At 55.5% G+C, this 21,043-nt stretch overlaps 2 protein-coding genes across 2 annotated transcripts in view; both read left to right on the forward strand.

Moving 5' to 3' along the window:
- Window positions 1-21,043, forward strand: part of SULT4A1 (sulfotransferase family 4A member 1) — a 996,812-nt gene that overhangs the window by 497,934 nt on the left and 477,835 nt on the right. The gene's annotated exons all lie outside the window — the stretch shown is intronic.
- SHISAL1 (shisa like 1) overlaps window positions 1-21,043 on the forward strand; it is an 81,987-nt gene that overhangs the window by 572 nt on the left and 60,372 nt on the right. The window lies entirely within an intron of this gene.

The raw sequence follows: 21,043 nt of genomic DNA on the forward strand, positions 1-21,043 counted from the left end.
GGGCCACGCTGCGGACCCAGAGGGACCTGGGGGTCCCAGCTGGGCAGCTCAGGGGACGGGGAGAAGGACCCCTCCCAAGTGCCTGCTCCTCGGTCCTGGTCCGCCGCGTGGCCCCCGAGGAACCGCTGTTGCCTCCAGGGGCCGAATCAACATTGATCCCGCGCCCGGGTCTGGGGTGGCCCCGGGGCGGCCTCAGAAGCTCATTAGTGCCCGCGGTTGCCATGGCAACGAGACCCCAAGCGTCTCGAGGTTATATTTATTCTAATTATTATTATCATTATTAGTATTAGTATTTGTTACTCAGCCAGAGGGAAAAAGAAAGGAAAAAGCCAGCGCGTCCTGGCACCTACAACTGTTACCTCTTTGGAAAGAGTCAAGAGGATATGGGCGAACAAGGCCGGGTCCATTTCCCCACTGGGTGCCACCCACTCTTGCTAGCTGCCCCAGCCTCCCCCCTGGGGCCATCGGACAGGGAAGGGGAGTTATGTAATCTGCGGGAGAGCACCTCTGGGGATGCCTCCTTGTAGCTCCCCTACCTCTCTGGGCCTCCTGAGGCTGTTTTAAGTGACTGCACCTGTCACTTACAGGAATCCCAGCCTAGGATGGGAAGAACACAAAGTGCCCCACACAGGGACTCTCTGGGGGTGGCCTCCAGTCCCCTCTCCAGGGCTGTATGACCTTGACCAAGGCTCCTGATGCCTCCCAGCCCATTTCCTCATCTGGAAGACAGAATGGCAGCCATACCCACCACCAAAGGCTATTGTGAGCTCACTGTGAGAAACCCTTGTCGGTTCCCCCTGAGCGTTGGTGGCTGTGTGACCCCAGGCAGCTGTCCACATGTCTCTGGACCTCAGCTTCCTAGACTATAAAATGAGGGCCCTGCTGTAGGCATTGTCTAAGGTGTTTTCGGTCAGTAATGTCCTGTGCATCTCGCTGCCGGATGGCTGTGCCTGAAATACCATCAAGTTCAGCTCTGTTCAGACCCAGACTGATGAGAATTCCCTCCCTGCATCACCCTTTGTTTCCTCGCCTGAGTCTGATTGTCCAAATCTCTCTGGGAATCAGATGGTCCAGGGGTAATCGTTGGGACTTTTCACCTACCGGTATCCTTCAGCTTCAGTGAGAAATGTCATTCGAAAGCAGAATTCAAATAACCTTCAGGTCCCAGCATCAACCAGGACAATCCCTGTGCCAGTCATGGTTGCCTAGAACTGGGGGGTCACTCCCCATCCCCTCAATCTGTGACTGCTCAGCGCAGAATGCCTCTCTGCATTCACCCCGTCTCTCCAGAGAGGCTGTCTGCTGTGCCTGTTCTGGCAAGAGATGACCAGGAAGTTCTGCAACCAGGCAGCCCTGGCCCCTGTTGTGGCTGAAGCTGAAAGCCCCAGGCAAGGGTTTCTGACAGTTTCTTTCTTTAATGTCATCTCCACGCTGCGTTCCTGGCTGTGTCTCAGGCATCTGGGAGGTATGGACTGATGAAGAGGAGTGAGGGGAGCAGTTTGGCTTGGAGCCGTGTGCACGCGCACACATGCACGTGTGTGTGTGTGTCCCATTCTCGCTCTCCTGAGCCACCCAGCCTGGAGCTTATCAGGGCAGGTGGACCAGATGAGAAGGGTAGGGGGCAGGGCCAGTGCTGCTCAGTCAGACCTTTGTAAGTGACAACGAAAGCAAGTGGGACCTGCCCAGAGTGAGACCAGCTGATGGCCACTCCCAGTTACCAGTCATCCATCCATCCATCGCTTCCCTCCCCTTCTTAAGCCAGCTCCCCTAGCCCCCATGCCTGTGCTGAAGGGCCTCGGCTCACCCTTGGCAGCTCTCGAGGAAGCAGAGGAGGAAGTGACCCTGGACAAGCCAGCAGAGCTGGAGGCATGCCTAGGTCAGGTCATGAGGCAGTGGGGAGCTCCCGGGGATCGGGAAGTGCACGTGCGGGAGGCACTTGTCCTTTGGAACCTGGGAGGGGTTGGGGCCAGGGGAGCTTGGTCCAGAATGACAGGCATGAATCAGCCAGAGGAAGGGGGAGGAGATGTTCTGGGCAGGGACCCTCTGTGGGCAGAGCTGCAGACACAACAGGGTGGCTGAAGCCTTCTGGACCTGCGGGGCTGGGAGGTGGCTGCAGGCCTGGAGGGCTGGGGGATGGAGCTCCCCTGGAGCAGGGCCAGGGCAGGAGACACCACCACCCCCAGCTTGAGTGAGAGTTTGAATAGCAGAATGGGGCAGGGAGGAGGGAGGGAGGCCAGGTTTGGAGCTTAGACAGCTTCTGGGTGGGCTGCCCATGGTTGAGTTGGGCAGAGGGAGAGGCAGTTTTGGCCAAGAAGGTGAATCTGATTTCCAGTTTCCTAGGACAATTGGCCAAGCCCTCTCCAGCCCCACCCCGAAGGCCACACTGCAGGAGGGTTGCCTCATGCCCAGGCCCTTGGCTTCTGGGGTGGGTGGGGGGCGGTGGCATGTGGACACCAGGTCTGGCCACTTCAGCTGTCTGTGTCCACAATACAGGACTTCACCGAACAGGCTCACAGTTGCACCCCGCACAGCACTAGGATTGCACTTGGCAGTGACAGCCCAAAGGCCTGCTCCACGCCAGGTACCATGCTGAGTGCACTCGGAACCCAGCTTCCCACTTAATCCTCATGCCAAACTTGTCAATGGCAACTGTAGATTCTGTTGTATGATGAGGAAACTGACCCAGAGAGGCTAATAATACATAACCCCACCAGGACCAGGCTCCCAACCACTACACTACATTGCCTAGTGCGGGGTGGGGATGTAGAGGCTCCTAAGACACAGCACCAGGAGCCATGACGGGGTTGGGGCCCCATAGTCTCACTTCCTACTCATTATCCTGTTTACTTTCCAGTATTACTGACCCAGAGCCTGGCCCGCCTTATGATTAGATGAAAGCTATCACCTCCCTTCTTAGGGATGCTCTGCCTCTATTAACCCAGTCTCGGCTGCTTTAGCTTCTCCCCAGTTGACTCATACAACAGATTCACAGGATCTTAGAGCGAACTGAGAGCCCCTTCCCCTGCTTCCCCAAGAGGGTCTTCTCTCAGCCCAGCTGCTCTTTCAGAAGTTACTGAAACAATCGTCAACACCTAAGAATAGTGGGACCTCGTTTCCTAAACACTAAACAGGCAGGGTTCTGAACATCAGAGCCAGGATGAGTGAGGAGTGTGACCCGAGGCCCTGTCCATGCTGGTTATGCCCTCCTGGGGACAGTAGGGGACACCCACTGTGTAGACGCTGGTCTCACTCTGCACAGGGCCTGGCAGGGGGGTGGCCCCATCTTTTCCTCCCTCCCTTTTTGTACCCCTTCCCTCCTTCTTGCCTTCCTCCAGGGTACACATTCCTTGACCCCTAAGCATGAACCCCCTGGGGAGGTGGAGGAGACCCCAAGGTCGTTGAGACCCACCTCCGGGCAGCTTCCAGCCAACCTGTTTAATGAATGACTCTATGAATAAATCATTCTCTAGCCGGGGCTGTGGATGTCCTGCTGGTCCTACTGATGTGCCTTCTGTCCCCCCACTCCAGTTATCATGAGCCCCTCCCTCCTTTTCTTCTTAGCTGTGGCCAGGTCAGAAACATTCATCCTGACTTCCCCAGTCACTGGCCGTCCCCCCTCCCCACAAGCCCAGGATTTCTTGTTCAGCACCTCAGGACACAGTACCTCTGAATGTGCCAGACCAGGCCCAGGCAGGGTCTCTGGCGTATGCGCACGTGTGTGTGTGTGTGTGTGTGTGTGTGTGCGCGCGCACCCCACTCTCCACAGCCCTCAAGGGGGTGGGCAGGGCGGTAGACAAAGACAGTGCCAGCAGCAGGCCTGAGCCTCGTGTGCTGTGCTGTGATGGGGAGAGGCCCCAGGAGCTGCTGGTGGAGGGGGTTGAAGCCGATCTGCTTCCCCGTATTCAGATGGGGACACTGAGGCTGAGAGAGGGCTGGGACTGCATTCAAGGTCACACAGTGAACTGGAGGTTCTTGAGGGCCAAGGATGTTCAAGCCTGTATTATAGACACGGTGGACATTGTCCAGAGGCCTCGAGGAGCTTTGGGGAGTCGGGGCGGTGTGGGGCAGTACAAACATTTCCTAGATGATGAAATTTGCCCTGAAACCCCCCGAGGCACTCCTTTTAGGAAAAGGCTTCAGAATCTCTCCCTGCCTGGCCATCCACAGAAGCAGAAGCTGAGATGAAATGTAAATGCCTCTAGTCCTGTATTTTCCGACGTCAACCTGCATGGGGCATTTATATCGACAGCCCATGCCCCCCAGCCTGCTCTCCCTCCCCTCGCATCTGGGACACATGCTCCAGTCACCACCCATCTGCCCGCACGCACACCTACCCCAACAGATGTGTGCAAACGCTCCTTCCAGAAATTAAGAAATAATGCATGAGTTTCCCAAATTACACCCATTTAACACTGAATTAAGTTCTGGAAGCTCTTAACAGAGCCCTGGAAGGGAAAAAATTTTTTGTTCACACTTCCCTGGAAAATGAGACAAACCGTGATCTTTGAAAACCCAGCTACATAATCTGATTATTCCTCCCTGGCAAGCCTCAGAGAGGTGCCCAGCAGAGGGAGGGGACGGCCGGCTCTGCCGCGGCGGAGAGATTTGCATTGGGAAATTGGGCTGGGAAAGTTTGTCTCCTGTGCCAGATCCCAAAGCTCCTCATTGTTGCCTGATGGGCTCAAAATAAAGTGCCGTTTTCTTAGATATTGGCACAAATTAAAAATAAAGGCAAATTCCTTCCATAATCCAGCATGAGAATTTCCTCTGAGGCTCCCGGAGCTTGTCACGGAAACGATGGTGATTTGCTTTCACTTTGGGTTCCTTTCCTTTGTCGGGAGAATCGTACGTGAGCAGCTGGATTTACAGACCAAAAGAGATGCATTTAGCGTTCATTCATTCCACATTTCTGGAGCGCCTACCGAGTTCTGGACGGGGTGCCAGGCCCAGGGGGCGAGGAGGGGCGATTTGAAAGAGGGTCCTTCCCTGGTGAGTTTTGCAGTGTGTCTGTTGCGGGGAGGGGCAGGAGAACTAAAGAAAAACCAGCCTCTGAGAGGGGTCAGGCAGGGCTTCCTGGTAGAAGTAACTTTCAGCTTGGGTCTTGAAAGGTGCGTAGGAGAAGGCAGAGGGGCATTTCAGGAGGAGGAGCGGCTTGAGGAAGGTCTCGGGGTGGGTCTCACACGGATGTGGCTTCTCGTTATGAAGGTTCCTTTGTGACAACCTGGCTGGACATGTGGCTTTTTACAAAGCCCTTTCATATCCATTATTTTCCACTGCCCTCGGGTAGCCCAAGGCAGGCCAAGTTTCCCTAAAGGAGAGAGCTGAGCCCAGAGACGGGAAGCAAGGTGGCCAGAGTCACAGCCAGGCGGGGCTCTGAAACCCAAGGCCCTGGATCTCATGGGCTGTGTGCGGGTGGAGAGCAAATAGAGTAAGTTATCCTGTAGAAATTCTAAAACTTAAAGAAGCACATACATGAATTCCAAAGTCTAGAAAGGCCCCTTTCTCCCTCCACGGGAGCCGAACTCCCTGGCTGCAAGAGGGGCTGGGCTTCAGGACCTGGGTCCCGGCGACGCCCATGCTGGGGCTGCCGGCTCTGAGCCTCGGTCTCTGCATCCAGAAGATGTGCTGATGGAGCTTCTCTCTGCCCATTTGCAGGAAGTCTGGCATCGTCCCAAGCCCCAGAAGGCCCAGGTTCAGCCTTCAGCTCAGGGAGGGTCCAACAGGGTCTTTTTTTCTTTGGAAAACAGAAAAAGAAAACAGAAAAAAAAAAGAGACAGAGTCTATCCCTGTCACCCAGGCTGGAGTGCCGTTGCTCCATCTCGGCTCACTGCAACCTCCACCTCCTGGGTTCAAGTGATTCTCTTGCTTCAGCCTCCCCAGTAGTAGCTGGGATTACAGCCTCGCACCACCACGCCCAGCTCATTTTTGTCTTTTTAGTAGAGATGGGGTTTCGCCATGTTGGCCAGGCTGATCTCGAACTCCTGACCTCAGATGACCCACCCACCTTGGCCTCCCAAATTGCTGGGATTACAGACATGAGCCACTGTGCCCAGCCCTCCAGCAGGGCCTTTGCTGTTTAAATTGTTTAGGCTTCTGGGAGCCAGGCTGGGGTGTGGCACGGTAGCACCAGCTGGGTGCAACTGCTTGGAATCTGATCCCTAGGACAGAAAGTCCTTTGGGGAATGAGCCATGCAGCTGAGATGAGCCCCATCGTCAGGACAACGGGCCACAGGGAGGCTCCGGGTGCTGATCCCTGGCAGGCTGCCTGCTTCCCCAAGAGCAGCCTGGAATTCCCGAGGCTATGCTGGGGTTCTGCCCAGACAAGTCTCCTCGCTGCTTTCTCCTCACTTTGTGACCCTGGGCAAGTTATATAACCCCTGGAGCCTCAGTTCCTTTACCTGCAAAATGGGTTATTGTGAGACCAGAGAAGATAAATTCATACAAAGGGCTTAGTTAGCACAGTGTAGATTCAATACCTTGCCCGCCTCTGTATTCTCACTTTGATACTGTTACCAACTTTGTGTTACTGTGTTAACATTGTTGCAGCCCTTCCACTAAGCAGGCAGGCAGGAACCAAGTCTGCTCATCCCCAGACCCGTAGAGTAGGGACTGCCATGCCTGTGGTTGTTGAATGAATGAGGAAATGAATCAGGTGAGCAGTTAGACCAGTGGCGGTGTTTCCTACCCAGAACCATGGCAACCGCAGACCACGCAGGTGGGAGCCAGCTTTGGAGCCTGGGTTCCGATCTAGCCCCCATCCCTTACTAGTGACCAGTGGGGGCTGCATATTTCCCTCTGAGCCTCAGCATCCTCATTTTCAACATAGAGCTAATAATGATGATGATAACGTGAGTGACTTGAGAGGATTTGAGGCAGAGATTGTAACATTTGGGACAGCTGGGTTAGTTACAGCGATAACCGTTATGTTGTATCCCTAAACTCTGGAGGGACAGTAAGAGTTCAAATCCCAGCCTCCACTCCTCCTGTCTGTGTGGCCTTGGACAGATTACATCACCGCTCTGAGCCTGTTTTCTCATCTAAAAATTGAGATGATATCCACCTCTTCAGGATTTAAACGAGTTACTGCAAGGAATGTGTTTGGTGCAGATGGGCATATAGTAAGTGCTCAGTAAATATAACTGGTATTATTGTCACCACTGCTACATTTAAAAACAGAAACACCCAGGAGGCACAGAAGCGGTGAAGGGTCAGAGAACCTCTCTCTGGAAGGGTGGAGGCCGCCTTGTTCCTAGTTTAGCTTGATAGTATCAAGCCCAGGTTTGGCATGCTTTGGACAGGTTTCTGGGAGTGAAGTGATGATGGATGGATGGATGGATGGATGGATGGATGGATGGATGGATGGTGGGTAGATGAATGCATAGATGGATGAATGGGTGGGTGAGGTGGGTGGATGGATGGATGGATGGATGGTGGGTTGATGGATGCATGGATGAATGAATGGGTGGATGGATGGATGAATGGGTGGGTGAGGTGGGTGGGTGGTTGGATGGATGGATGGATGGATGGATGGATGAATGGGTGGGTGAGGTGGATGGATGGATGGGTGGATGGATGCATGGATGGGTAGATGGACGGATGGACAAATAAATGAATTAGTGAATGAATAAAACTAAGATCAGGGCAGCCAAGGAAGAGGCTGAAGTTTGGGGGCAGAGGCTTCCCTTTGAGGATGCGAGCAACAAAGTGGGACATGATCTCTCTCTCTTTGCTGCATGAATCTTTGTTGACTAGGGATGGTGGCCTGAGTCTGGGAGCCCAGGTTGCTTGGTATCCCTCACAATTTGGTTCTGAAGCTGGACAGAGCTGAGTTCAGGCTGTGACTCCCTCAGCTTCAGCATAGGCAAGTTCCTGCCGCTCTGAACCTCTGTTTCCCCCTCTATAATGCGGGGAGAGGACTGGCTTGCAAAGATAACACACTTGAAGGTGGTTTGCAACCTGTAAAGTCAAACTGAAAGTCAAGGGAGGTGTTGGCTCCACGCAGTGGGTGACAGGGAGCAGAGGGTGGATTTGGAGCTGGCGGAGCTCATGAAACATCAGCCTGGGCACTCTCTCGTACCCTCCTGAGGAGACCTGAGGTACAGGGTCGGGGAAGGGGTAGAGGAGGCACTTGGGGCAGTGAGGCAGCACCTCCAACTCATGGACAGAAGCAGGCCCAGGGATGGGAGTGCTCTGCCCAAGGCCCTTGGAGCCCCAACCTGATGGAGAGACCCTAACCTGCTCACCACAACCCTATCCTGGGCACTTTGCCAACATCACCTTGTTTAATTCTCGTAACTTTCCGTGAGCAGGGACAGGTTGTTATACTCACTAGGGGCTCAGAAGGTAAAGTGAATTCCCCAAGGGCACAGAGCCACCACGTTGCAAAGCCAAGATTTGGACCTGGTGGCTTCTGTTCTTTCTACTGGGGAGGCTGAATTCACTTTGTGGTCAGGAGGGGTGCTGGTGTGGGAGCTCAGGGTCACCACACTCCGGTGCCCACCCCTCAATACAGTGTGGCTTTGCCCAGCCTCCTGCCTCCTGTCTGCCTTGGTTTCCTTCTCTGTAAAATGTGTTCACAGCAGGCCCTCCTGCAGGAGTCTGAACCCAGGAGGGACCGTGCAGAGTGCTCCGATGGGCCCACCCTCTCCACTCGTTGGCTGTTCTTTGACTCCTCTTTGGGGGGAGAGACACCCCGGGAAGGTGTGGGGCCTGCAGGAGCCACAGAGGAGCCGCACTGGGGTTGTTCCTGCTTCCCTGCATCTTAACAACCAGGGGCTGGTTTCTGCTGCCTGCTGCCTCCTCAGAAGGGGGTGGGTGCAGGCAGGCATGGGCAGGCCACTTGTCCGGTGCATGTCATGGGTTTATTCACTCCTGAGATAGTACACAGGGCCTGTCCTCACAGGCTCACAGTCTGCAGGGACTTGTGGACATAGTCACCTGTTCTGGCTCCAGACTCAAGCCCTTTGTAAAATAATGCACAGGTGTGAGTGATGACAGAGGATGGGGAGCAATTCTGCTGGTAGGAAAGGGGCTGAGCATCAAGGGGGCCTTCCCAGAGGAGGCGGCATCCAAGGAGATGGAGTCTAAGATGACCAGGTTGACAAGCAAGGGGAACAGGGACATTTGAGGCAGAGGGAACCATGCATCTAGAGCCTAGGAAATGAGTCTGGGAGACTTCTGGGAGCTCTGAGTGGCTGTTCCGTGGCACTTGTGGAAAGCTGAGCAGAAGCCAAGGCTGGAGGACTCTGGTCGCAGGGGGGTGGGTGGCTGGGTGGACGGATGGATGCATGGATGGATGAATGGGTGGAGGGATGGATGAATGGGTGGGTGAGGTGTGTGGATGGATGGGTGGGTGGATGGATGGATGAATGGGTGGGTGGGTGGGTGGGTGGATGGATGGATGGATGGATGAATGGGTGGGTGAGGTGGGTGGGTGGATGGATGGGTGGATGGATGGATGGATGGATGAATGGGTGGGTGAGGTGGGTGGATGGATGAATGGGTGGATGGATGGGTGGGTGGGTGGATGGATGGGGGGGTGGATGGATGGATGGATGGATGGATGGATGGATGGATGAATGGGTGGGTGAGGTGGGTGGATGGATGAATGGGTGGATGGATGGATGGATGAATGGGTGGGTGAGGTGTGTGGATGGATGAATGGGTGGATGGATGGGTGGGTGGGTGGGTAGATGGGTGGATGGATGGGTGGGTGGGTGGGTAGATGAATGGATGGATGGATGGATGGATGGGTGGGTGGGTGAGGTGGGTGGATGGATGAATGGGTGGATGGACGGGTGGATGGGTGGGTGGATGTATGGATGGGTGGATGGATGAATGGGTAGGTGAGGTGGATGGATGGATGAATGGGTGGATGGATGGGTGGGTGGATGAATGGGTAGATGGATGGATGAATGGGTGGGTGAGGTGGGTGGATGGGTGAATGGGTGGATGGATGGATGGATGGATGGATGGATGGAGGAATGGGTGGGTGAGGTGGGTGGATGGATGAATGGGTGGATGGATGGGTGGATGGGTGGGTGGATGGGTGGATGGGTGGATGGATGGGTGGATGGATGGGTGGATGGGTGGGTGGGTGGGTGGATGGGTGGGTGGGTGGGTGGATGGATGGATGGATGGATGGATGGATGGATGGATGGATGAAAGGGTAGGTGAGGTGGGTGGATGGATGAATGGGTGGATGAATGGATGGATGAATGGGTGGATGAATGGGTGGGTGAGGTGGGTGGATGGATGAATGGGTGGATGGATGGGTGGATGGATGGATGGATGGCTGAATGAGTAGGTGAGGTGGGTGGATGGATGAATGGGTGGATGGATGGGTGGGTGAGGTGGGTGGGTGGATGGATGGATGGATGGATGGATGGCTGGGTGAGTGGGTAGGTGGCAGGGGCATTAGTTACTGGATTGCTGGCTAGTTACTGGGTTTGGACATTACCCTGTGGACCTGGATGGCAACTGTGTGGTTGGAGCACTGCCACTCTCACTGCTGTGCCTGGGGCAGACATTGCTACCATTAAACATTGCTAATCCACCATCGTGGCAGGACCCTGGATGCCTGCAGTCCCCCGGCAGCCCCGGGCCCATCAGTGCCCGAGACGACGCCTGTTTGTCTTGCTGCTGGGAATCACGGGGACGATGATACCCCTTCCCAGTTGCTTGTGTCTTGACTAAGCCCCAAACCCAAAGCACTTTCCCTGTGGGAGAAGAGGGTGGGCTGTGGCCAGCCTCTGGTGGGACTCCACTGCCCCACAGTGCTGGCTAGTTCAGCTCTTCCTGCAAAAGCAAAGCCTTCCCCTCCAGGGACGAGCTCTACCAGGGCCTCCCTGGGCATGAGCACCACCCGGGAGTGCAGCCCTTCCTCCATCGCCTATAGGTCCACAGGCCAGGGGTCGAGCCCCAGACAGCCTGGACATCAGCTGGAGCCGGGCCAAAGAGGGGGTCACGGGGGAGGGCGGGGTCCTGGCAGAATCTTAGGCAGGACTAGGAAAAGATCAGGAGACGTCTCTCCTGAAATTCAAACAATTGGACAATCTGTTCTGGATCGATTTAGAAGCACTGGAGTGGAAAAAAATTAGAAAATATAGTGTGAAAGCTATTTTCTCTCCCTCTAAGCTCACTTGGGCAGAGGAATGAGCTGGAGTTTATTTGTGGACTGTCCAAGGCCCTGACCAGGGCCTCGCACCTCCTCCCTGCCCCCTGCTCCACTGCCTGGCCCACTTATCCCCAATGCCTGCTGCCTCCTCCTCCATGCCCAGTTCTGGGCTGACAATAGGGGGTCTCAGAGGGGCAGCATCCCTGTTGGTTCCAGGAACCAACAGCATATAGGAACTCAGACATGGACATGGCTAAGATCGAATGTTTGTGTTCAACAGGCACCCTGAGGGAGGTCCTTCTGTCCCCCTCTCCCACACTGCCAGACAAGGCCTCTCTATGCCAAGGTTGAGGTGTCTCTGCCTAGTTCATTCCTATACCCCCGGAGTCCAGGCCATGGAATCAGGGCTGGTACATAGTAGGTGCTCAGTAAAAGTTTCTTGCCTAAATGATGGAAGGAAGGAAGGGAGGGGGGAAGGAAGGAAGAAAGGAAACTGAGGCTTTAAATGAAGTCACATAGTCTGTTAGAGATGGAGGTGGGATTGGAATCAGATCCATCACCCTCGAGACCTGATTTCCCCCCACCCCCGCCGCCCATCACTGGGGCCAGGAGCTAGGTCTGAGACATTTAGGGGCCTCCCACACCGACGACCCCTTTCTTTCCCCGGCACAGTGCATCTCACTCCTCCTAACACAACTCCTACATTTAATCTTTCACGACTTGAGCCAAATGCTGATTGTTTTAAAATAAGCATGTTCAGTGTGAGGCCAGACCGGAGTGGTGGGAAGGGCAGGAGAGCCGAAAGCCAGAGCCTTCCTTCCACATGGTCTGAATTGTCCCCGAAGGGAGCAGCTCCCTCTCCACTGTGGTGTGGGGAGTTTCTGAGGCTGGAGGAGTTCGCCCAGGGGTAGGGTCTGCCAGGACATTGTGAGTGTGGGGACATCTGGCACTGGTGGGAAATGGGACCAGTGGATCCCAGAATGATCTCTTCTGTTTTTCCCCTATCACTGGGAGAGGGGGCTGTTCCCAGTAATGAGGAAGTGGTTTCATTTTAGGGACTTGCAGCTCCCTCCTCTTTCCCCTTCATTCCCAAGGGCCAAGGCCAAGAGCCCGAGTCCTACAAAGAACTTGGGCTTGAAAACTCAACCAGCTCAGGTCCAAGTCCCAGAATCTTAGCAGCTGTGTGATCTTCAGCAGGTAACGCAACCCTCTGAGGCTTAGTTTTCTCATCTGCAGGCTTGGGCAGTAGCCCCTCCTTTTCTGAACATTGGAGGAGACGATACTTGTGAAACACCCAGGATAGTGCTGAACACATTGGAGGTGCTCAAGGAATGGCCTTTTCCTTCTGTCTCCACCTCATGGGAGGCCAGGGCTTATACACGGTTTCACTCTTACTTTGGTTCTGCCTCCGTGGCCTGGAGTCTTCATGGGCTACTGCCCTGGGCAGGTTCCCTGGCTGACAATGAGAGGTGAAGCCACAGTACGAGGGGACCCTTTCAGCCCCAAGTGTCTGAGCTTCCATCCTTAGCCACGCTGGGGACTTGTGGGTGGTGCCAGGTATGGCCAGCGCTGCAGCCTGGAGGGAGCCCCGTGTTGGGAAGTCAGAGATCTGGGTGCCAGTTCCAAGTCTGCCACCTATGAGCTGTGTGACCCTCTGTGTGTCCTCACCTGAGTCATGAACAGCCCTTACCTGCTTCTCAGGGTCACCGTGCTGCTCACCTAAAAGAACCTATGTGACAGCATTGAGCAGGCCCTGAGCCTGAGGAGAGGATGGGGGGAAAAGGGCAGCCCTGGTGACTGACCCCTCCTAACCACCTAGCGTGGGCTCCGAGTTTCACATATGTCGTCTCATTTAATCCTCACACCACCCAAGTAAAGGGGGTTAGCACCCTACTTCACAGGTAAAGAGAGAGCCTGAGTCATATGTCCAGGATCACAGGGCCAGCTGGGTTCCCTCCCCGAGGCCAGCCTGCATGTTCTGTCTTCTCTCTGGCCATGGCTTTGGCCACCGTCCGCCAGGCCTGAGCCCAGCACCCGCCTGCCCCTGGAATTCTGCACTTGCCATCCCGGTCCTGATTGCTTTCCTGCTGACGAAGCGCTGTCATAAATACTTTTTGATGTTACCTCTCCATTCCCCAGAAATTTTTGAGCCAACACTCCCCCAAAGCAGCAGCACACTAATTAGACTTCCATGATACCGTTTACCCAGATGTCGACCGATGCTACGTAATGTAGCAGTTTTCTCCCCGTTATAAGGGACGTTCCTTTTTGGAAAGCAGGAGGCCTTCTCTTGAAGGCTGGGGCATGGCATCGGGCCTGCAGCGAGGACTTTTCCGGTAGAGGCTTGTCTGCCCTGGACTTCCCCGCCCCCCACGGTGAGCTCCTGGAAGGGCTGGCCTGGGTCGGGGGGCAGCCAGCCTGAGTGTGGGGCCTTCTCCTGGAGGGGCTTTGCTCTGCCCCTCAGTCCCTGCTACCTGTCAAGCCCCTTGGTGTCAGGAGGCTGCAGTGGCAGAGCCCAGCTAGGGGAGGTCAGAGGGCCCCGTGCTCAGCAGACAGGGCGGACACGTTCATTAGCCATCCTGTTGTTTCCAAAGTGCGAACTCAGTATCAGGACGGATCTCTAGTTTGGGGACGACTAAGCAGAGAAGGATTCAACTGAGGAAGTGGAGCCTGGTGCTTGCTCTGCTGTGGGGAGTGACTGAGAGGACTTGGGGAGTCTGTGTCTGAAGCGGGTACAGTTCTGGGTTCTAAGTCTGGTGTCTGGGGGTCTGCCCTCCTTGCCTCCCCCAGCAATGTACCATTCAGTGGTTTATTCTTCCTGGGGATTCGGCCCCCGTGGGAACAGCCCACAGAGCAGGACAGCAAACCTGAGACCAGAGACCACAGGGCCAGGGCAGCTGAGAAGTCCAACTGGCGGCACAGCAGGTTTGGGGTGTCAGGGGCCACAGGTGTGGAGGCAGATGAGGTGGGAGGAGGCTGTTGTCTGTTCACATCTGGGCCTAGGAAAGCTGGAGGGGCCAGCAAGGGTTTGCAAAGGCTCGGCAAGGCGAATGAGAGCCGCTCCCTACCACCTTTGAAAGCACCTGTTTCCCTCGCTGTCCAGCCATTGCCGCCAGGGAGTTCTCCTGGGTGTGGACTGCCCCGAGTAAGGACAGGCCTGGCTTGCTGTGGGTCAGTGTAGCAGCTGATCCATTCGAGAGGTACATCCTTCCATCCTGGCCCGGCTCTCGGAGCTGGATCGCACCCACCCAGCAGCTTCCATGCCAATTACACAGAGTGTGGGTGGGAGGCTCATTAACCTCCAGTAGTGGAACTGGTCCAGGGAGTGGTGAGGATGGACAGGGGCCCTCCAGCCGACGATGGGGGGGTTAAGTGTGCCAGGTCAGGGGTGGGGGAGCTGGCTCAGCACCATCCCTGTGGTCTCCGCTGCAGCTCTATTTGCATAATTTTGAAGTTGATTGGCCTAAAGGCAACTTTGCTTAATCACAGCTGACAAGTCTCTGGTTGAAACAGCAGCTGCTGCCAATTAGCCGCGTTGGTGCCTTGGTTTGTTATAACTCTCTAGGCAGCAACCCCCAGCTCCCCCTCCTGCCCGCCCCCTAGTCTGCTTCAGAAGGAACCGGCAGGACCAGGTAGCTGCCCAGAGAACCTGCTATAGGCTCCAGCCCAGGTCTTCTCAGACTTGCAGGTGCTGGGGAATGGGTTAGCGCACAGCCTCTGATTCAGCCGGAAGGGTGGCGCGAGAGCCTGCATTTCCAACAGCTCCCAGGAGATGCCAGGGTTGCTGGTTTGTGGGCTGTGCTTGGGGTAGCAATGATCTCACCCAGAAGTTTGCAAACTGGGGCTGCCTGTTTGTGTGAATAAAGTTTTATTGGAACACACCATCACTGATTCATGTAGGATTCTCTACAGCTGTTTTTTGTCTACAACTGCAGAGTGGACAAAGACTGGGCGGCTTGCAAAGCTGGCCCAGCAGCTCTTCCTTCAGTGGGCATCAGAACGCCCTGGAAAGCTGGGACAGATGCAGATCCCTCGGCCCCCACCCTGGTTCTGATCCTACAGGTCTGTGCAGCCCTGGTGCAGCCACTTCCGGGGATCTCTTAGTTCATCTTGGCCTACCCTGGGTACCATCCCCATTAGATAGCTGGGGAAACTGAGGCTCAGAGTGGTCTCTCAATTCTCTGAGGTCCCAAGCTAGTAAGCTCTGGCCGAGTCCCACCGCATCCTGCGTCGTTGACCGAGGTCCCTCTCCCCAGGGTGCACCACGTCCCAGCTGGGTTCCCTGGCTTGGTCTGCTCCAAATCTGGATTCCACGCTGGGGCCTGCTGTTTGTAACCTTGGGCAAGTCACAGAACGACATGTCCTGTTGCAGGAGCATGATGTGTGGGAGACCAGGTCTGTCAAGGGCCCTGCAGAGAGCACTTGGCCCCTGGGGGTTATTATCGCCCTACTCCACATCGATATGGGTGGTTTATACTGTGTGATGTCTGTCCCTCCCTGCCCCAGACTGCGAATCCTTTGAGGGCCAAGATAGAGACCCATCCTGCCATTGTGGAATCACCTGAGGTCAGGGAACTGCTGCCTGTGAGCCTGTGAAGGAGGCAGCAATTCCCCAGCAGTGGCTCAGGCAGGGCCCTACGTGTTCTTCGTCTCAAGTCATCCTCCCCATGACCTGGAGGGGCCAGGATGGAGGCATGGCACCATCCACAAAGGAAGAAACCAAGCCTCCTCGAGGCAGGTGACCCGCCAGGCAGGTAATGACAGCATAAGAAGCAGCATTGTGATTCTGTGGCCCAGGTGATGTGGGGCCACCAGCTCAGTTCAAAACACGGAAATACAGGAGGATGTTATATGGCCCGGTATCCTCAGTTTACAGATGGGGAAACTGAAGCACAGAGCATTTATGATTGGTAGGGTCTCAAAGGGACAAGGTGTCTATGGGCTTAATAGGAGGAGGCTGGGAATTCATGCTGATTCCCTACTGGAATTAGACAATTCTGGCACCACGCCCAGCAACCTGGGACTGTGAACTGGAAAAAAACGCTGCTGTCTCAGGGACCCCCAGCCAGGACGAAGCAGCTTCTGCAGTCTCCACCCAGGCCCCCGTGTGAGTCTCAGCTGCCCAGAGAGGTGGGCCTGTGTGCAGTGGACGGGGCTGGGGGATACTGTAATCATTGTTTTCCTTTACATATATTTTGAACCTTGATTTTCTATTTTATTTTCTGGACTCCAGGCCGTGGACTCAGGCTCATCTCTCTCCCTGCTTCCTGGTATTCTCCCTCAGTGGTCCTTGCCAAGACTTCTTTATTTACTTGTTTGTTTGTTAATAGTATAAGAAACATCCTTGACCCATCCCCCAGCATGAGGGCAGGAGTGTTAGCCTGTGCACCCCCCAGCAGGGCCCACTTCACCCCACATCCCCCTGTATGCCTCGCTATAGCCAGATGTGCCCTCAAAAAGTACATTTTATTTACAGTTCTTTCAGCTTTCTATGCTGAACTTCCTCTTTGGAGACTTTACTTTCTCTCTAGCCTCATAGCGCTGAGATGCCCTGTGACGTTCTGTGCGGCCGCAGTGCATTTGGGTAGCTGAAGAGTGTTCTGGTGTTTGGCCATAATATCATGCATTTTCCTATTCATCCACTGGGCCGTCTCCAGGGCTGTCTCCAGGGTTTTCCATAGCGCTGCTGTGAGCTTTCTAGAAGCTGGTCCCCTTGGCTGAGAGGGAATGTTGGTGCTGTTCCTCCCCCACAGTCGCTGAGGCAAGGACCCACCGTGCAAGAGGATGTGGTCACAGTGGCCTCCCTGAGCCTGCACTGGGATTACCCTCCATCCAGGTGGCCCTCGGCCCAGTCTGCCAGGCAGGCTGGTCTTTGTGCTTCTAACCTCTGTCAAAGGTGAACTTTTAAAATTCCTGCCTCGTAGGGTGATTGCAAGGAGTAAGTGTCATTGGCGGACCCATACTTTGCTATGTCATAGGTGCTCCAGATCTGGTGCACAGGAGGTCTGCTTTGAACCATAACAAAATCCACAGGGAAGCCCAGGCTCAGAGAGACAGAGAAATGTGCCCAGGATCACACAGCTGAGAAGTGGCAAGGCCGGGACTTGAACCCATGTTCAGACCCCAAGCTCAGAGCCCTTTTGTTTCTCTGCTGCTGTGCTGAGCCCCAGACAAGAGGCAGGAGGGACTTTCTGTGCCTTGTCCCCTTCTGACAGGAGCACTCCCCCACCCCCACTCCCGCCCCGCTGCCCGACTCATCCTTCAGGTGTCCACGCCAGACCCCCTGGTCTGACTCCCTAGCCAGGCGGCCCAGGGCGAGTTACTGAAACTCTGCACCTCAGTTTCCGCATCTGTAAATTGGGGATAATCAGAGTACCTCCTAATCATGAAGATTAAATAAATACCACCCCCACCCCCAGCCCCCTACCCCATCAGGCTGCATCGGGCACTCTGGGCGCCCACAGACCCCTGGTTTCCCATCGTGGCACCCATCGCTCTGGGCTGCCATTGTCGGGACTGTGGCTAGATAAGGGACACCCAGACCAGTCTGAACTCGCTCTCTGTCCACCAAAAGGAATGGAAAAAGGAGGTTTATTTCTGGCCTGTCTCAGGATGGGCAGGCTTCCAGGGATGGGTGGGAGGCAGAGGAGGGCTGGCCTCCTTTATGGCTGTGTTTAAATGCCACCCAGAAGCCAGCCAAGGGCGCCGCTGAGGTACCACGATGCATGAAGGCCCGGGGGTGGGAGACGGCCATGGGCTGGGGGAGTGCCTGGCAGCCAGGAAATGTGGCTGCAGAGGCCAGCCAGGCCCCTGTGCTGAGTCCAGACGGTCATGGAAGCCACTGATGTGTTTCAAACAGTGGCAGGTGTGGGCACCCCCCGCCCCATTCCTGCCCCATTCCCACCCCATTCCTACTGGCAGGGAGGACCCTCTGCTGCTGGGTGGGGACAGGCCAGGGGTAGGGGGGGCAACAGCAGGAAGGTCAGCCCAGCTTGGAGTCAGTCGGGTGCCACACACCCTCTGTGGGCTGGGGTGGGGACCGTTTATTTTACCCACACCCCTCGCCGGGCAGTGCTGGCCAGAGGGGCTTGTGCAGTGGTGTCACTAACCTCCGTTGCCCAACAGAGACTGAGGGCCACGGGAAGGAACCCACATGTAGTGTGCCAAGCATCTGCCGAGGTGTGCACCTGGAGCCCCGTGACCTCGGTGTGAGCCCCAGCTCTGCTGCTTCTAGCTGTGGGATCTCACGGGGAGTGTCTCCAGTTTACTCACCTGTAAAATGGGGCTCTTGCTGGTGCTCTGAGGATGCACAAGGCAGTGAGACCAGAGCCTGGAGTGCGTGGGGACTGCGGGAGCAGCCGCTGCCATCCTGGGCCTGGGAGGTGGCGGCCCTAGGCCAAGGCGGGAGCTGGACTCCTGCAGGGCTGACTCAGCGCCCTGACCCCACTCCCCGCCCCGAGGAGCACGCTGAATTCTTGTCAGCACACACAAGCCAGCCTGCGCTGGAAAACAGTCTTTTGCCTATACAAGGCCCGACCAAGTTGCTCTCCTTTTATTGGGGTTTAGGGTTGGTGGCAACCAGGAGCCAGGGAAGAGGCCAGCAGCTGCAGGGAAACCGCAGCCAGCGGGGAAGGCTTCTGGTCCCTCAGTCATAGGGCTCGGCAGGTAAGGAGCAGCCTGTGGAGGTTTCCAGGTCCTCACTGTGCAGGGGCACCTCTGTTCCTTCGCGCTGGGCCTGGGGTCCCTGCCCTGGCTAAGCACTCCATGTAAGGGAGAAGCCAGGCAAGGCTGCTAAGTGACTCCCAGTCACTGAAGAATGGGCGGGGCCAGGGTGACAGCTATGCCAGTGGGGTAAGAGGGGGAGCAGGCTCTGATCGAGAGGGGCGGGAGCCCTGCGGGGGTACACAGATGCTGGCGCTACTACCTACCTGCTGTGTGACTTTGAGCAAGTTGCTGGCCGACTCTGCACCTCGGTGTCCTTGTGTCAAGAGCCTTGCACAGAGAGGGGTTGGAGAGAAGGCCAAAGGCTCGGGGCAGGGTCCGGCATGGCTTGAGAGCTGCAGAAGGCCTAGGGAGTGCTCTCAGGACGCCCTAGTCATGGCCTGGAGGGTGTTTAGTTGGCTTCATGGGGGTGAGGTGGGTCTGTTCAGCCCACTTTGGAGTCTGCAGTCCCAGTCCAGCATCACACTGGTATGAAATAAGTGAATAGATGAATGAATGAATGAATGAATGCACTGGCCCCTCCCAATACCCCTTCAAGGTGGGTATGTTGTCCCCATTTACAGATTGGGAAACTGAGGCTCAGGGCTTTGGCTTTTCTTCACTCCAGTGAGGAAGGGGTTCTAGGGACCAGGGAGGCGGAGGGAGCTGAAGAGAAACCCAGGGCCACCCCGCCCCCGCCCACCGAGGCAAGTGCCGTGCCTGTCTTTCCTCTTCCTGCCCTGACACTTTAAGTGATTCATTCTTCATGTGATATTTTTGTGTTTCTCCAGTGGGAAAAAAAATGCCTCTGGGATTTCCAGGGGTTGTTTTATCTCCATGGTGCAACCAAATAATTCAGGAGGACGGAGAGAAACAAAGGGTTGTTGAGTTGCAGAAGGCCCACGATTGTCTCAGCCAAGCTGTCCCCTTAATAGGGGAGGAAACTGAGTCTGGCCTGGAGCCCATTGCCCTGTGACCCAGTGTGGCCCCGAGGAGGACAGTGGGGCATCTAGGGCCTCCAGCAGGGTTGGGGTTTCCAGCTAAGCCCCTTTCAGCTGTGTGTTCTTGCTCAAGTCCCCTCTTCGCCAGGCCTCAGCTTCCCTATCTGTAAAATGGGATCACAGCAGTGCCTACTTCCAACATTCAAGAGAGTAGCACACCCAGAGAACTTGATGGGTGCAGAACTGGTCCAGGCCAGGGGCTGAAAAGGGGAAAACATTGGAACAGCTGAGTCTGTAACTTGGACCCAGAGCCCGGCTGGCTGGGGCATGGTGGAGTCAGCGGGGAAAGGTGTCAGTGAGGGACAAGAGCCTTATTGGGGATACACTGTAATGTTTATCCACTGAGGGAGGGATCTGCGGAGATAGGAGAGGTTTCCAGGTTGGTGGTCACCTTTATGCCTTCCCGATTCCAGCACCCAGGCCAGCACCCTTCATGGCAGTGTGCTTCTCCTTGTGGCCCTGACCCTGAGAGTAGCCCCATGGAGCAAGTGGTTTACCCGCCTGGTAGGGGCACAGTGGGGGCCCGGGGGGTGTGAGCTGGCCCACCTCGGCTGCCTCGGACTCAGGGCAGCCTGTCCCACCAGAGCCCTGGAGTTGAGTTCTAGGCTAAAGTAAGGGGCTTCCACCCAGGGCTGATGGCCCACGGTCACTCCTGGTGGTGGCCATAAAAGTGGAGGCCCTGTCTCAGCTGAAGGAGATCTCCTGCCTGGATCTCTGCTGTTCCCATCTGGAAGTTTGCTCTTTGCAATAAAACAAATCAGGCCAATGAGTGCTAATGGAGTTCCTACTCTATGGCCAGCAGACATTTATTCAGCACTTACTGTGTGCAAAGCATGGTGGGGCAATGCAGAGGCACAAAATTTCCCACCCTTGAAGAACTCGTACCAGGCGGGGAAGCAGTAAACCAACAGATAAGGCAGAGGGAAATCAGGGCCAAGTAAAGGAACAGGCAAAGCATGGAAAGAGGAACTGGGGAAATCAGACGTAGACATGGAGTTCAAACACACTTTCATTTGCCAAGGGGCACAGGACACTCTCTGGTACCTAAACCATCAGCTTTGGGAATAGTGGAGTGGGTAACAGCAGATAAGAACCCTTTATGGATCAACCGCTAATGTTCTGGGTGCCCTGCTAGCTTCTGGTCCTTTCTATCTTTGGTATACCTGCAAGGTGTGGAGCACGGCTCCCGTTTCACAGATGAGAAAACGGAAATCAGTGAAGTAAC

This window comes from Macaca thibetana, chromosome 10 (assembly GCF_024542745.1).
Source record: "Macaca thibetana thibetana isolate TM-01 chromosome 10, ASM2454274v1, whole genome shotgun sequence".
NCBI classification, from domain to species: domain Eukaryota; kingdom Metazoa; phylum Chordata; class Mammalia; order Primates; family Cercopithecidae; genus Macaca; species Macaca thibetana.